General features: G+C 40.4%; 1 pseudogene; it reads left to right on the forward strand.

The window, feature by feature from the left end:
• The first annotated feature begins 5,702 nt into the window (after positions 1 to 5,702).
• On the forward strand, positions 5,703 to 10,064 carry LOC148521907 (uncharacterized; annotated as a pseudogene).
• The last annotated feature ends 8,107 nt before the right edge of the window (positions 10,065 to 18,171 follow it).

An 18,171-nucleotide genomic window follows, 5' to 3' on the forward strand; every position in this document is an offset into this window, starting at 1 on the left:
AAATCACTTCACTGTCCCTCACTCTCCAAACTCCAACATCAACCCACAAGGTTTTAGCTTTTCCAGCGCTATTTATATGCTTAGTGAACACTCAAACACATGATACCTGTTTAGCCAATCAAAAAAACAGGTGTGTCTACAAGGAGAATGGTGCTGTCATGCAAGTAATTCACTGTATGCTCACACAGGCGGGTTGGATAAAAATAAACACTCGCCCGGAAGATATAACTCACTCAAGCTTGCTTTAAAATCAACTGAGAAACTTGATCTACTTCACCATTGGCAAACTCATTTTAGCTCAAATCGCCTATTGGTAAATTTGAGCGCTAAAAATTGAAAAAAAAAATCAGAATTCATCCGAATTCTGGCGTGATAGAGCGAGATTAATCTCATTGTAAATTGGGACAATCTCGTTTCTTAGTAAATTTACCTCCCAAATTCACACGACGTTGTCTTTAGTAAATTCGCAAGATGAAAAACATGCCTACAATCACCCGAGATTGCAATTTCGACCAAACTCGAATGTTCATATATTTAACCCTTAGCATCTCTATAATGCACATAACTCTCACATCCAGTACTGTGCTATAGCCCTATTTAAACACTCTCTGTCACATGTCCATTGCCAGTAGAACTAGTCTCCCATGAATCCTGGGGGTAAATTTACTAAGGTGAGAGTTTTTAGAAGTGGAGTTGTTGCCCATGGAAACCAATCAGATTTTACATAACATTTAACTAGAACCTTCTAGAATATAATACTGTAGCTAGAATCTGATTGGTTACTATGGGCAACATCTCCACTTCTAAATCTCACTTTAGAAAATTTACCCCCTGGTCTCCTGTGACAGAAACGGTTCCCAGTTCCTGAGGTCCAGCATCTGCAACAGTCCTCTCCATTGTTTCACCCGGGGTTGTATAACCCTACTCCGACCTCCCCTAGCCTAACCCTAACCTTCTGGGGGGGTGCCTAACCCTAAGTCCCCCCTAGGAGCCCTAAACCTAGGTGCAGCTGTCCACACTCGGTGCCCGCCATCACTTCAATCAGGATGCCGGGCACCGGTCTCCCGGCATCGGTAAAATGACAGGCTTCCCGACTGCATACCATAATATCACAGCCAGGTAGCATACTTAGTTTAACCTAGATTTACTCTCTTCTCCTTTATTGCATATACAGGTAGGTGATACTGAATGAGAAGTATCATTCACCCTCCTAGTTTCATTCATTCTAGTGAAATCCAGTTCTGCTCTGCAGCCCCAATTCCAGGTACACTACAAACTACTAAACCATATTGTTGAGACTATCAAAGTTAACATGTTTAACATTACCAATATTAAACACTATGCCTTTACCTTTTAAGCTGGTCATGCCATTAGACAGCCTGTACCTGTATCTGTATTAATTTGGATGGGACAAGACAAACATTGCTATACAGATATAGCCGCTCTCATTGCTGCCACGATGTGCGTGCACAGCATCACGCAATGCGGCATAGCGGATCTCTCTTCGGGCCGTGACTATGCGCTGCCGGCATTGTTTGCATTAAAGTCTATGGCATGCCTATGCATATTCACGCACACGCCATAGACGCAGGAACACTAGTCATGCCATCCATCACGGGATGGATGAGTGTGGCTTCATCTGTATTTGTACCTGGTAGCCGGTTTACTAATTAGCTCAGATTCCATTCACTAAGCCTGCTGACAAAAATTACAATCTGCATCATGATAAAGACAACATTATTTCAGGTCAATACTGGCATAAGCAGTAGTGATGCAGGCTATGAATATATTATCGAAGTTATCTTTTGCATATTTCCAATACAACATGACAGTATTGTCATCTATGATGTCTAAAGTAGACATGTCATAGTGAGGCAAAAATGCATATTGAAAAGTTAGTCAGGGTCAGATGATAGACATGTAATGGGTAAGTTGCTTCACTGGCCAAACTGACTGAATAATGAATTTAAAAAAAAATCTATTTTTTTATGTTTTTTTTTCTATGTTTGTGGGGCATAAAGAATTTTTTTATGATAGGCATTGCTATGAGCCTGGCATTTCTCAATATTTGTACACCATGTGGGGTGTCTTGTTTATCCCTGAGATGCAATTTAATATATTATGAAAACAAATCACCTGATAGTGCATCAAATTGCCATACCTCACATTTTACACAGTCATTTTTATCTCTATAATACTCAAGGTACCGACAGGGTCACTCCTCATTAAGTTCATACTGCACCGTCTATCCAGACTAGGCACAGGTACCAGACAAACATCAGTTTAATGGAAAAGCCACAGTGGTTTGTTTGTACAGTTTAACTTTAGGGATTCCAAAATAAGTTGTAATGTTAGCAAAATCTTTGAAATGATGCAAGGATGTTGTGCAGAGTATATCTTGGTTTTGTTGACTAAAGTGTACAGTTTGATAAAATCACAGTAGTGTATGCTTTCATCTGGTTGTGTCTTCTGTTACAGCTTGATGTCATTAGTAAGGTCTCTATGAAGTGCATCCTTTAGAATGTAAGCTCTCACGAACAGGGACCTCTTCCCTCATGTGCTTTTCTTTACAATTTCTTATACTCTTTACTCCCCATAAGGGCACCTAACACATGACTTCAAACTCCCAGCAGCTTATTGTGAGTGCTTTAATCGCTATTGCAGCAATGTATATAAATCTTGTCCTTGTCCTGCACTGTAATGTACTGTAAGTTACTTGTTTCTTGTTCACTTATTACTTCTATGTACTATGTAAGGCGCTGCCGAACACTTGTGGTGCCATATAAATAAAGGATAATAATAATAGGCAGGGAAAGAGTGATGTGGAGGAGGTTACTGCTCAAGAGGCCCTATTAAGCAGTACAGGAAGCAGTGATGAGGCACCAAGACAGAGGGGCAAGACCAAATGTGAAAATCTCTGTGGAGGATAAAATGGCCCTTGTGCAGGAGGTCATGAAATCCCACCACATGCTATTTGGACAAAAGGCTGCCAGCACATTGATCTGCCACAAGAATGCCATCTGGGCAGCAGTTGTGAGTGCAGTCAATATCACCCAGGACATTAGGCATGCCTGCATTGCTATAAATAGCTACCCTGACTGCATGCCACTGTGAATTCTGGCTAGTAAAGCAGATGCAGGTATCCATTAGTGGCTTAAATTACACCATTACCTGAATAAGGTACAGTGAGAATGTTGACTGGGATATCCTGAGAACTCTACCACTCACAAACTGAAAATTACGAGTAGCCAGAAAGTGCACCATATCAAGAAGCTTAAGCAGGCAGGGACAGAGTTGGAATGTGCAGTTTGACTTGCTCATACAGATGGAATATGTAGTTACGGTTCAGCCGGTACATCTGTATGATCTCACCATCGGCCAATGCATTCAGGTAAAAACACCTCCTAAAAAACTATGTTCTGTGCAACCTTTGGGGTACCTGCATTACTTCATGAACCTGCTCAGTTTCTTGCTCCTTGGTCATTCCAACCTGGTGGTAGAGCCTCTGAAATCCCAGCCACATGCAGTCAATAGCACTGGTAGTATATTCTGCCATTTTTGCTTTACACAAATCAATGCAGCTGATTTAGTCCCTTTAATATGCATCATCATTGTGTTCCCACTAATTGCAAACACCTGTGAACACAAGCAAACACCTGTGAACACATGTAAACAATCACCTCAGGAGGTAGTATATTTGAAAATTCTATTTTGGTGCGAGTTTGGGCACTTCCTGTACAAATTTCAAAACTAGATTCTTGGTGTTGTATTGTTTCCTAAAGAAAGTATTTGCGTCTTTGACCGATGGTGTATTTGGACGTGCTTTTTAAGTTCATGCAAGTTTTGATGTTCGTCTCCTGTAAGTTCACATGTGTTTGCCCTTAGTAAATTCGCAAGTCGGGAAAACAGACTAAACTTGCACGAGAATGCAATCTTGCCCAAACACGATTCTTAGTAAATTTACCCCTTAGTTTTTTTATACCAATCTGTGAACTCTGCTTTAGACTCAAGCACTGTAGTACTCTAGTGATGGCATCAGGCACAGTAATTCTTTTTTTGGTTAGCTGTGGTGATTAAAAAAGAAAAAAAGTGTGGGAAATATCCCTAGGAACCTTCAAAGCTAATAGTCTTTGGTAAGTGTCTGAGATGCATGAACCAAAATCTTGAAGAGTCAAGAAATCTTATTTTTAAATTAGAGATGAGCAGGCCTGGTTCTCTGAGAACCTGGCAATCCTGAACATAGTGGATACAAAGGGGATCCAAGTCTGGCTCAAGTTTTCCTGTCTGACTTGGGTCCCAAAACAACATCTTCCCATGTCGGATCTCATGTGTTTTGGCTCGCATATAAATGTCCCTCCCCATGTTTGGGCATCATTTCACAAGTAAGATCCAACAGAGTAGGCAGGGCTCTCAGTGAAAAAGTTAGTTAGTTAACTAGCAGCAGCTACTGCAGTGTCCCTTCAAGTCTGTATAGACAGGAGCACTGTCTGTGTGGAGGAGGGAGCATTTCATTGTGTGTGTGTGACACTGAATACAGCAGTGCATAGTCACAGGTCCCTTCAAGTCTGTATAGGGCAGGCAGGGGAACTCTGTCTGAATGGAGTGGAGTAAGAGGGCCAGCTGTGTTCAGGCACACTGTCTGTAGAAAAACGGCTGTGTTTGTGGTTGTCACTATTCCTCAATTTCACTGTTGTTGACACTAAGTAAAAAATAAACTTTTTTTTCCAACTTGTGTGCATTCAGCCAACACAGGAAGGCTGTACTACCTTGTCTTATGGTCAGTGGGTCTAGTAAAGGGCCACGTCTGTAATACTTGTGCAGTGCAGCAGGGTGGTCTTTTGCACACCCAAAAAAAGAAAAAATATTTTTTTTATTAGAAAGTACTGTGTTTGTGTGCATTTAGCCAACACAGTAGTCTGTGCTACCTTGACTAATGGTCAGACGGTCCAGTCAGAGCTACTGTACCACCATAAAATGTGTGCAGTGCATTGATATGGATTACAAGGTTCAATCGATAGAAGAGCTGGAGCAGTAACCAAGTACTAGCTTTGCAGCTGCTACCACTAGTCAGGATGATACTAGTCCTTCAATGTCATCTAGTAAAGCCAATGCCCAAAGGCATAGAAGGTTAAAGTCAGGGCACTTAAAATCCTAGAACCAATATTTTACAGTGGCAAAGAAAAAAACACCTCTATTAAAGGGAAAGTTTGCTGCAGAAAAACATAAAATTGCCAACATGCCATTCACCACACGAAGTGGCAAGGAAAGGCTAAGGCCTTGGCCTTTATTTATGAGTGTGGTTTTGCAACTGCCTATGCTCCACGGCAAGAGCCAGCGACACTCAGACATTGATGCTGTATCCCCAAGCCGCCCACTGCCTATCCACACTGCAATGTAAAGAGCATTTTATGTAGCCTAATCTGAGTTGCTGCATCCATGCTCCTTAATAGTGGAGGTGGAGACTTTCAACATCGGAACTCTGTGTTTTTTCTTCGGGAGGCTTGCCACCTAGCAGCAGCATGTCGGTAAGGCAGCAAGCCTCTCGAAAAATGCTGGGGTAGAGGAAAGTGAAAGAATTTTCACTTCCTCTGCCTGTGAAGAATGCGGCACACGTCACGTGCACGCTCGTGTCACATGCACGCCCGCGGTCACTTGGGCACACGCCTGAGTCACGAATTTAGATTTTTTCTGTCAGCACTGACATGGCTTACATTTATAAGGGGAAAAGAACCCACAAAAGTGCAAGAGCTTCCCCCTCTACTTCCTCCTCTTCAGAGGATATTCATATTAAAAACAAAAAACCTTTACCTGTCAGAAGTTTTGTCACTTCTGATTATTCTGATTCTGAGGAAGAAAAATCTCCTCACCACTGTGACAAGTCACCTCCCTGTTCAGGGAACTCACCAATACATAAGAAAACTAGTAAAAATAAAAGTAAGTTTAGCCCCAGGGAGACCTGTTCAGGTGTCATTCCCCCATTCCCTGGAATTGTCTGTAGCAGACAACAGCATAGTGCTCGGAGCAAGCACATCACCTCTGCCCATAGCTGGCAAGATACCTCTGCCAGTAGATGGCAGCACAAAGGTACCCACTCTCAGCATGTGGGGTCACCTGACAGACAGTCGCGCTCTTCCCATAGGGACCATGGTCACTCTTCCTCGGTAGAGTGGGAATCAGATGAAATTACCAGAACCTCCGCCTCATCCAAATGTGGTGAATATAGCAAGATTCAGATGGCCAGGGTTGCTTTAGTGGGAAAAACCCCACCCACTAAATTATATTCCACACACTGGGCCTTAAAAAGTAACTCCGAGGTCCAAAAATTTGCCCAGTTGGCATTTAGAGCGGCACTTGTCAAATAAGATGAGTTGTTGTTACGATCCTACATGGGTCTACCAGACGTACCGGCACTGTTCGCTCCCAATATTAACCCTGCCCTAGCCTCCATAATGGGAGAAAGAGGCACAATGAATCCACAAACCGTACCATGAGAAAAATTCAATATAAAATAGCCAACGCAGCTGGCCCACTGCTGTTTGTATTAGATAAAGCAGAGAGAGAAGGGGAATCCAGCGTCTCTCTGGAATCTCTAGTGGCATCCAAGCTTGCTCTCCTTCAGGCCATTAGCAGAGCAACACTCATAATAGGCCAGACATTTAACTACATCACCAACACCCACAGGTCCAGATGGCTTACTGGTGCAGGACTCGTAGACCTAGTGCATAAATCATTAGAATTCCCTAACCTTACTGACGCAGACCTCTTCGGCCTCAGTTTATAGAGGAGGTTAAAATAAGACATAAGGCATGGAAGTCATTCTCAGACCTCAAAAAAATAAATGAGCCCTTCAAGAGGCCCTTTCTTCAAGGGGGTCAGACTTCACAAGCCACAGGTTCGACCCGAGACTTCCAAGGCACAAGAAGAGCCCAGAGAGGAGGCTTCATGCACCAATCCAACGATGCCCCAAAAGGATCGTACTCTAACACTTGGAACAATGCCAAGAGAGGCCATAACTATGGTAAAATCACCCACTTTCCCTTCTTGACACATAACTCTCAAACAATCATATCTAGAGTAGCAGAAGATTACCACAGACAAGTGGTTGCTGAAAACAATCTGTTAAGGGTTACACCTCCCTCTAATTCATTTTCCACACCAAGCGAGTAATATTCCTTGTCCAAAGAATTTCAGCCCTCCAACAGGGAAAAATAGAATTGGCAGACCAGACAGCAAAAGGCTGGATAAGCCACTTATTTCCCATAATAAAGCAAGATGGCTCTATAAGACCGGTATTAAATGTCAAAGCTTTAAATCAATATTTGAAACCAAAACACTTTCACATGGAAGGTATTCCAGACATTCCTTGCCTCCTCACAAAAGACTGCTTCTGCGTAAAGAAAGAAGCTTTCCATTCCATATCAGTTAATCCGAATCACAGGCGTCTCCTCAGATTTTTTTGGAGAGACACTTTATTCCAATGGACAGTTATGGTGTTTGGCCTCTCTTCCGCTCCTTACACCTTTACAAGGCTCATGAAAGCTGTAGTGTCCCACTAGCATCAGCAAAGCATTCAATGTATGATTTACCTAGACGACATACTACTGGTACACTTAGACCACGACACCCTACTAAGACACAAAGACTTGACCCTTTCCCTACTAACAGACCTAGGATTCATAATAAACACTCAAAAGTCAGTGATAACTCCGACCCGGAACATAACATTCCTCTGTTTCGATCTAGATACCCATTCTTTCTCCCCGGCAGCCCTCTAGAAAAATGGCTAGATACTAAAGAATACATACAAAGAACTACCCATAAGCACAGATTATCCCTCCGATCTTTAGCAAAGATTATTGGAAAAATGATTGCTATGTCCCCTGGTTTCAGACACATGCCCTTGTCATGCAGAGAGCTACAAATGCTCCTAAGATCTCTACTTCACTACCCACTATTCCTGGATGGACACCATTTTCCTCTCCAGAGTAAAACAGAACTGTCAAAGTGGAACAGTCTCCCTGTACCTCCTCCTCGCCCACTCTTAGACCCAACACCCCATATGACGATCACGACAGACGCATCACTAAAAGGTTGGGGAGGTTTCTCTCAAGAGAAAGTAGGCAGGGGCACCTGGTCTCCCTAAGAATCCAGTCTCTTCATAAACATACTAGAATTATGCGCAGCAAGACTTGCTCTAAAAGCCCTAAATTCCGAGCACACGAGAAGGGTCTGCATCCAGCTATGCCTGGACAATATGACCGCGGTTTCATACATAAACAGAATGGGGGGTACCAAATCACTATCCCTATGCAAAGAAGCATTAGAGATCAGGGATTGGTCAGTCCAAAGGGACATAATTTTACTGGCAACCTACATCTCAGGAGAACTCAACAAACTCGCAGACTCACTATCCCGAGAAAGAATCTCCCTGGGATCTGCAGCATTGACAAACCAGGTCTTCCTAAAAATAATCCAAACATTCAGAAACCTAGAAATAGACCTCTTCGCCAGCCCCACAAATGTCCAAGTTCCATGTTTCATATCCAGAATATGGTCAAAAGGGGTATGGAGAATGGATGCGATGTCCTTCCCTTGAACAGACCTGTCTCACCCCTATGCCTTCCCACCCCCTGCGCTCCTCTTGAAAGTCCTACAGAAAATCAGGGAGGAGCAAGTACCCATTATTGTGGTAGTATATCCAGTATGGCCATCCAGGGTATGGTTCTCCCTGATCAGCCAATTACGCATAAGACCCAAGATTCCCCTGGGGATATCCAAGGACTGTTTCCAGGGAACCCCAGACATTCTGGAACCACTTCCCCAGTGCATGTGAATGGCAATATTGCGAGGTTGCTAACAGATCCAGCCCTTGCATCCCCCATAAGAGCCCTAATCAATGCATCCTTAAGACTAGAGCTAGGTATGCAGCAATAATTAAAGAATTTGACCTCTGGCGGTCCCAAGGGTCTTTTTCTGACCAACTCTCTACTGCATTTAGCCTTAGACTTCTTAGCTTCTAAATACCAATTAGTCCTAGCATCGGCCACCATAAAGTCATATGGTTCTGCCTTAGCCATCATGATCCCAAACCTAAAAGATAATAAACTTTACCTACATCTGTTAAGGGGTATCTGCCTCTCCAGGCCCATACAACCTAAGTACTCCCATACCTGGGATATCAAACCATTTGTCTCTGCCCTAGCCTCTTGAGACAGAGAAAAATATTACCCTGTTATCCCACAAGTTGGCATGCTTGCTAGCTTTAGCAATAGCAGCCAGAGGGGCCGAATTAACCCTTATACATACCTCAGACCCATGGTTATCATGGACTCCTACAGGGTATCATTCTTAAAGGTCATACAAAAACGTCTTCATTAAATAGCTCAATAGTAGAATTCGATTTGATACATGACACTTCAGAACCTAACCTGTGCGTGGTTTCATGCTTATCATCTTACTTGGCCCTCACAGCACCAATAAGGGACAATATCACACAGCTATTCATCACTTGCAGGAAACCATTTTGCCCAGCAAGATCCTCTACTATTAGAGGATGGATTGTGACATCCATGAGGGAAGCTGGGATAGACACTGACCACTTCAAAAGTCATTCCTTAAGGGGAGCTGCCACGATAAGAGCAACAGCTAAAGGAATGCCCCTACACTCAATCATGCTAGCAGCAAGGTGGGCCAAAGCCCATACCTTTGCAAAGCACTATTGGAGACCAACTGATCTACAAGAGATCGAGTTTCTCAGAGCAACCACCAGGTATGTGGTAGTCTACCCACATGCTGTTGTTAGGTGGCAAGCCTCCCGAAGAACAAAACACTAGTTTGCAGGAATCTATGACCTGCAAACTGGATTTGTTCTAGGGAATAGGATTGCCACCTAGCAACAGCTCCCACCCTACCCTCCCAATTTTTTTCTTACTCTCCTTTGCTAGGTCTGTTGTTTCCTCTGGAGACTCTCACTTGACGTCAATTAACCTTACCTTTCTCATCCTTAAGGTGCAGTAAGGGACCCAAAGAAGCCTCAAGCAACCACCAATAAAGAACAGAAGTAACCCGGTACTCCGGACAAGATTTCCTGCCTAAATTTGGAACAGCTATTTCCCATTCAGTCCAGATTCCACTGTTTAAACCATTTTTCCTTCTAGGAAATCATCAGTTACAGTTCAATAAAAATCATTCTTGTGAAGCATTTACAGTTTCATCCTTTTATTTTCCCTTTCAAACTAAGGTCAAAAGTTCAAACAAAGGCATAAGGTACCAGGTATAGAGGTTTACCTTCTCCCACACCATTACAATCTGGGGACTGAATTGTCACCAGCGAGCTTCCGAAAAAAATCTAAATTTGCGGCTCAGGCATGCACCCACGTCACCGCGGGCATGCACGTGACATGAGCGTGCATGTGACCCGCGGGCATGCGCGCCACGTTATTCACAGGCAGAGGAAGTGAAAATTATTTTCGGGAGGCTTGCTGCCTAACCCACATGCTGTTGCTAGGTGACAATCCTATTCCCTAGAACAAATCCAGTTTGCAGGTCATTGATTCCTGCAAACTAGTGTTTGTTCCAGCCTCCATATAGAAGACATTGAAAGTTACATTCAAGCAGCAGGCAGGAGTAACTTATACATCAGCAGTGGAAGTCTGTACAAACTGCCTGTTTTCACTATATACATTGAGCTGCATAGGAGCTGATTGTCGAATGTATTATCTCTCACTATAAATTATCAGTGAGCAAGTGGAATGTTTGTTTTAATTTTTCCAAAAAGTGACTTTATACCTAGAGCCGGACGTGGCTGTATGGTTATTCATTAAACTGCCTATATCTTGATTTGGCTGTGGCTGGGACAGCAGAACACATTTTTTCAAAGGCATTGCTATGTATATATATTTTGATACTTTATTAGTATATGGATGTGATACAATATATACAATAGATTTTTTTCATGCAGTTTTTATTAGATTTCTTATGTGCTTTTATTTTTATTTTATATATCTGTGCAAAATAAATAATAAATTATATGTTTTGTGAGGGCTCAACTGCATCTCCTTATTGGTTTTCTATTCATAAACATTATTAGTGTTCTTTCCTTTTGGGTTTGCTACCTAAAAGAACAGCTGCGTGGAATTGTAACTCCTTAAAGAGTCATTTTGCATTACACTCCATTACATGCCTGAAGATATTATTCTTTTGTAAAGCTATCCTGACATGCAGAGAATTCTCATGTTGCAAAGGAGATCATAACAGCTTATTTATGCACGCCCATAAAATTGTGCTTAAAAGGTCAGACACGCCTGCATTTACCTAACCACCACCCAGTTACCTCCCCTAAACGTTGACTACCTGGCACTCACTTTGCGAATGGATCCTCTGTTCAGTGGGCATAATAACAAAACAATCGCTATGTCTGTGAAGTGTAGATGACACGGATGGGCAATGGCAAACAATCGCTCAATCTCCATTCATGAAAATCATCAGTGCACATCTCTGAATCAGGCCCTGAGTGTGGTGTAGCTGTTCTTGTTAAAAACACATGATTTGTGCGTGACTGTGGAATGTTGTCTGCAGTCATTACATTTTTCACAGAACACGGTAACATTAGCTCATGTGTGAACTTTAAAAAGATAAATAGTTTTACACAAATGATTAGTACATTAGTATAACATCAATACAGTACTACAGCATGAAAAACTCACCGTGGTTGCATTAATTGGTGGTATAATGTTATTTACTGCTAGTTATCTTCTCATACTTCTCTGCCTGCTGTAAAAATAATAAATGTTTTGAGTATAAAAGTGTGTATAGCAATTTATAGTGGTTTAAAGTACATGGTTAACTCAGGAACATTAGCCAGCAACATAGCACAGCTCCCGGCTCTAACACCGGACTCTTTATGAGGAATTGTTGGGCTGTGTGTAGAAGATTAGATTTTTTTTATTTCTTTTAAAAAGAAAAATCAATTGGCTGTGCACTGTATTTAGCATGCTTACAATTGTTGAAAGCACCAGTTATCACAGGGTGTGATTCAGAATGATAAAGCACAACAAACATAAACTAGGTTGAGTGTGCCAGGTCACCCACGTACAGTAGGTTACGATTGCACAGTTTCAGTTTCATACTGTCTGTCTCCATTTCATAAGTTCTTGAATCATTTGCTGTGAATAAATGGTCTATGTTGCAAATATCAAATAGTCCCAAGTCAACAATTCTAATGATGTAAAAGTAATAATGTTTTCAAATGTAATATAAAAATAAATAATTTTAGGTATCGTTGTTAAGGTGTTTGTAATGAATTTAGGTGGTTACTAAGTGATTTATAGCTAAAACTGTCTATCATCTACAATGGAGACATAATTAAAGTTTCCATCTTTAGAGCTCCCTGCAGATCTAATAGGTGGAATGTCACCAAAAGTTAACAAGTATTCAAGGCAAGTGGAGACGGAAATAATAGTTGTTCCAAAATCTGCTGATAGGAGAAACAATGCATACAAAGTTACCAACAAATAAATATATTTGGTGGCATTGAAAACAGCTCTTGGGAAACTAATAAATTATAGCCATGTTGTACTCAGTTATCTGTAAAAAGTACATGTTTATCACTAATTTCAAAGCTATTCATATTGTTATTTTCATTCATATCATATTGAACATTTAAAAATGTATACGTAAACACACACATCTAATCATTAGTGCTTATAATTAACAAAAACAATTTTCATGAACACATATCCTTTGGTGAAATATTACCAAAATAATTATTCAATAGATTAAGGGGGCAATTTAATTGCATTTGATATTAAATGACCTTGATTTCACCTTAACACCACCTTGATACCCACAACGTGTTGCACAGGAAAATATGTAAAGTTGAGATAAAGAGCAGATGAAGACAAAGTCAAGGTGGAGTGAAGATAAGATGATGTAACATCTGGAATTTAATCATACCTGCATTATGTATTTCAGATTGATTTTGCACATACAGATGTGTCCTCATACATTATTGCTGTGGTTGCTCCTCAGCGCACCAGGTCCTGTGCAACTCTGCTAGCACTGAGTGTCTTTTTCACCCAAAAATGCATTTAAGTTGCAAAGCGCTATGAATAATATGCACCATGAGAATACACTGATTAATCATATACTTTATCTGCGTCTGAATCTGTATATAAAGTGCTATGATGTAGTGGCCATTTTAACACAACAGGTGGTAGAAATTCTACCCAGCTCCCGGCGCTAATCAGTTGGTGTTAAAAAGATTTTCATGTAGAAAAAACAGCAGCAATATGTAGGGAGTCCAATGTCAGAACTCCAAAAAATGCAGGATTCATACTAAGAAAAAAAAGTATATATATATATATATATATATATATATATAACACAAACTAGTACATATCACTTATATAATCAGTACATCTTATACTCATATAGGCAAATAGTAGAAAACATCATAAAAATCACATTTTATTGACAATCTTATTACTCTTTACATTAATTTGTGAGATTCAGATAAAATGCAGTCCAATACTGATGGTAATTAAATGTCTTTATGTCTTTAACCATTTATTAAAAAGTAAGAAAGTATGTGGCAGCCGGTGAAAAAACTAATCGCAGAAACAATGTGTCTTTGTGTCTCTGCTGCCATCCCAGCACGGACACTGTATCGTGAAAGCACAATATGAATTGTCAGAAAATGGCTCCTCTCTCCAATTACCTTTTAAAGTTGTATGGGAGCCGGTAAATGTTTGTGATCACAACCATATGTATATCCACTCATATGGTTGCTGCAGCTACGGACATCCTGACATAACACGGTAGACCCTGGAGAGGAGAATGGATATACTTATGGATGTGATTTTCCTTCTGGAAAAACACATGTGCTCTACCACAAACATGGCATCACTGGAACATTCTGTTTCTATTCCACCTGAAAACCTGCATATATTCCACCATGCTATTTAATAAACAAAAAAAGCTGTTGATGCAGCCCCTATAAGCCAGCCTGTCTGTTAGCAGCTCCGGGCTTAGTCCACACCCCCTTATTCCGGCTCCGCCCCTTGCGGCCACCAGACTTAAGCCCCGCCTCCCGCTGACATCAGCTGTCAATCACCGGGATGACAAGGGAGGAGAGAGCTGTATAGACGGCAGCCTAGTATGTGCAGAGCCCCCTGCCAGACAGGTTAGGAGCCACCACTGATGATATGGCAAGCTTAGTCATGTGTAGCAAAACTAAATATGGCATCAAGCAATTTCCAGTATGCATTCCACCTTGCATCTCATGAGTTCAATTTGACCCTAAAGTGCAAAATGCCATATTATAATCCATATTTACATACTATGTCAATTTTAAGAACATTAGGAACCAGAACCAAAAGAGCAAAAATATATAATGAATAGGGTACAGCTGTGTATTTTCATAACATAGAAAAAAAACATAGAAAAATATATGTATATATGCCCATTGTTACATATAAAAATACATTACATATAAACATTATTACAAACTATTACATTTAATAAAATTCAATATGGTTAGTCACATTGTTTAAACATAACAAGTATACCTGTACATACAGATGTGTCCTCATACACTATTGTTGCAGTAGCAAAACAAACAGCCTTTGTCGGCGTGCCAGGTCCCGTGTGGCTCGGCTTGCACCGAGCATTTTTTTTTGCTCACAATGCAATGTAACACGAGACTGCACTGATTAAATATGTAACACTTGTTTATCTGTGTGTGTCTGAGTCTGATCTATATAAGAAGTGCTATGATGCCGCGGCCACACTCTTTTTTTCATGCCAAGTTCCATTGTACAGAGAGATAAACAAGTTTCACATATCAAATTAGTCAGTGCAGGATTGTGAAGTGGGTTGGTAGCATTGTGTTGCCACTAAGATCCACATTTGAGTAAAAAAAGACATGGAAAGATGCTACAACTCTCAATGCAGCTCACATGCACCGCACAGTGTATTAAGGCTACAGTAGGTGTATGAAGACATGTGCTACTGTGCATACTTCAACTTCCTGTTCCTCCAGGGAGGCTTCATTCCCTGTTTCAAGATGGCCACCAAGATTACTACTAACCATGTGCAAGGGCCATTTAGTTTTTTACTGTGTATAGTGACATGGTGGGATACAGAAGTCTCCTGCTTAGCTCCTATTAGAGACCAGGTTAATACCTGGACTTAATCTGTTCCAGCATCCCTGCAGTGCTACCTATTTACCGCATACACACACCGGCAGGTGAGCTGTATAGAACCACGCTCTGCAGTGGTTAGAAAGAGTGACAATTTCTACATTTAAATTCAAGTGTTATAAGTGTCACAAGACAGGTTACAAAACAATATGATGCAAGTAAAATAATGTGAATCCTATGCTAAACAAGATATGCAACAGCAAAGATGAGTCAGACCTTAGTGTTACAGATAACAGCAGAACAGATTGTTGTTACATTGAGTTAAGTGCAACAAGACATTTTGGCTGCAGTGAGGAATGGTTCACCAAGTTAACCAAATGTAATCCTAAAGTTGGGACAATTAAAGCTTGCTTAGAAATGTGAACAAGAACAAAATTCACAGAAATCCAAGATGTGCTTTATGTAAAAGAATTGGGAACAAATCTTATAACAATCAATGTACTACAACAGAGAAGCCACATAGTTCACTTTGCTATGTATTGCAAGAAACAGAAGAGAGACTATCATAGCTGCAGGCACAAGATGTCAGCAATTGTATATACTTGACACAGAAGACTGTTTTGCAATGATGAAAAATGAATTGCTGCCATTGGAACTCTGGCATAGAAGATTTATGATTACAGATTACAAGTGACTTCTAGAAAATCAACAGGTTACAAACACAAGACCCTGAGATCTGATAACAGTGAAGTATATCTCAACAGAGAAGTAGAACAATTATTGCATATGTAAAAAAGCATCAGTTGACCATTTCCTATACTCCTGAGCAAAATGGTGTCAGTGACCGAGCAAACAGTACTCTAGTAGAGAGAGCAAGATGCATGCTAGAGGATGCAATCCCAGGCAAGCAGTTTTGGATGGAAGCTGTGTCTGAAGCATTTTATCTCAAGAACCATTCTCCTATTTTTGCCCTAAAGCACATACCACCTATTGAAGTGTTGTCAAAGAGAACATTAAGTGTAATACATCTCAGAACTTTTGGATGTATTTACTATGTGCATATACCAAAGGAGAAAAGAAAAAAGCTGTGTTCAAAGCCAGTAAAGTGCATCATGTTTGGCTATTGCCATAAGTGCAAAGGTTAAAGATTGTGGAATCCAAATTCCAGAAAGCTTGTTAAGTCACGAGATGTTATCTTTAAAGAATCAATGCAAATTGAAGAAAAGTTGGAAGCTAATATGCAGAGCAAGTATGTGTTACTGGAAATGCCAGCAGCTAAAAATGTATCTGAATCAGCATTGTAGTTCAACCACAGAAAAAGGTCTTCTGTAAGATCAAATATCAGCAAACCACCTAAGAGGTATGATGACGAATTGCAAACATTGCAGTCAGAGAGCCTTAAGCGATACAGAAGCCCAAACTAAAGTTTGATTGGTGTAAATGGAAATCCAAGATGGACAAAGAAACTTTGCAATAATTAAAAAATATCAGTGATAAAAGCATCAAGAATCATGCTAATGACAGCAGTACCAAGTTCGTTAACGGAGAGACTGTTGTTATGGACCATGCTATCAGTGAAGGGACTTCATGTATCTTACAAGAGTGCCAAGCTAAGTAATGTGATATGTTGATGCATTTTTCATGTGTTTAACCCAATTTGTTTCACAGTTTGCTACAGAAAAGCTGAAATTAAATGTTTGTGTAACACGGGGAAGCTTGTATCAAGGGGGTGTTGAAAGTGGAGTGTGCTACTGGCCACCAAGATTGTTACTTAGGATATGCAGAGGCCATCTTATCTTGTTTTTTACTGTGCTGAGTGACATGGTGGAAGACAAAAGTCTCCTGTGTAGCTCCTATAAGAGACCGGGTTAATATCTGTATTTAAGCTGTTCCAGAATCCCTGCAGTTCAACCCATTTGCAGCATACTTTTAATGGCTTGGGAGCTGTATAGGACCCTGCTCATTTAAGCTCCCTATTATTAAAAATGTAAATGTTTCAGTGAGTACATCTGTACCTGCTATAATTCAATAAACCAACAGCACCTGTTAAGTAAGTGGGCTGTTCCTAGTTTTAGTCTGCTGGTGTGTGCCTATATAACTCTGCAATAACAACACCTGCACACACATAATTTCTATCAACATCTGTATAATTACATAACATTTACATTTCATACATTACAGCCTTGTGTATCCAAGAATAATACCACTATGCATTTAAAATAGGTACATGAGCATTTTGCTCACTGTTACTAATATCCCATACCATACCTTTTTTTGTGTTTTTATCACTGTGTTAAGTCGGTGTTGGGTTTGTTACCATGTCTGTCACTATGGTTACCAGATGCAGTCTGGTGTGTGAGGACGCCGCATTTCCCGACAGTGGGGCGCAGTAACCTCCCCCGGTGCTGGCCTCTGATCATGCTCTACATGGGTGAGTGCTTCACCTTATCTTTTCTATATAGGTGTATGTGATTGTAACTTTTATTGAAGCCTGAGGAAAATCTCTAATAAAATAGATTGAAACATTGGCAGCAATATGGTCTAAGCACTCCATAATTTAAACACTGTGGAATTCCTGTGAATGCCACTGTTTTCACTACATATATATATATATATATATATATATGTGTGTGTGTGAGTGTGTGTGTGTATGTGTGAGCGTGTATGAAATCAGACCTTTCTAAAGGAGTCACATAGTGCACTAATATAAAAGAATGGAAATGGAAAGTATGAATAAAATACCACCAACGCTAGTGATAAGAAAAATAGGGAAAAGAAAAAGGACATTACTATAAAGGCATGAATATAAAAGCACAGGAGTAATTACCTTAAATATAGTATCAATTATTCACACTAGATAGTTACTTTCATTGATTGAGAATTTAATTCGCTGGAATATTCCTTCCCTGAGGTTAAATAGATATGAGTTTAATGCAGGTTGCATAATAACAATTATGCATGTTGAAGCACAATACATTTTAAACAGAGAAATGTACAGTATAAGCTTAAATCGAAAGACTCTTGTATGGTG

This window comes from Taudactylus pleione, unplaced genomic scaffold (genome assembly GCF_031769625.1).
Source record: "Taudactylus pleione unplaced genomic scaffold, aTauple2 ptg000154l, whole genome shotgun sequence".
NCBI classification, from domain to species: domain Eukaryota; kingdom Metazoa; phylum Chordata; class Amphibia; order Anura; family Myobatrachidae; genus Taudactylus; species Taudactylus pleione.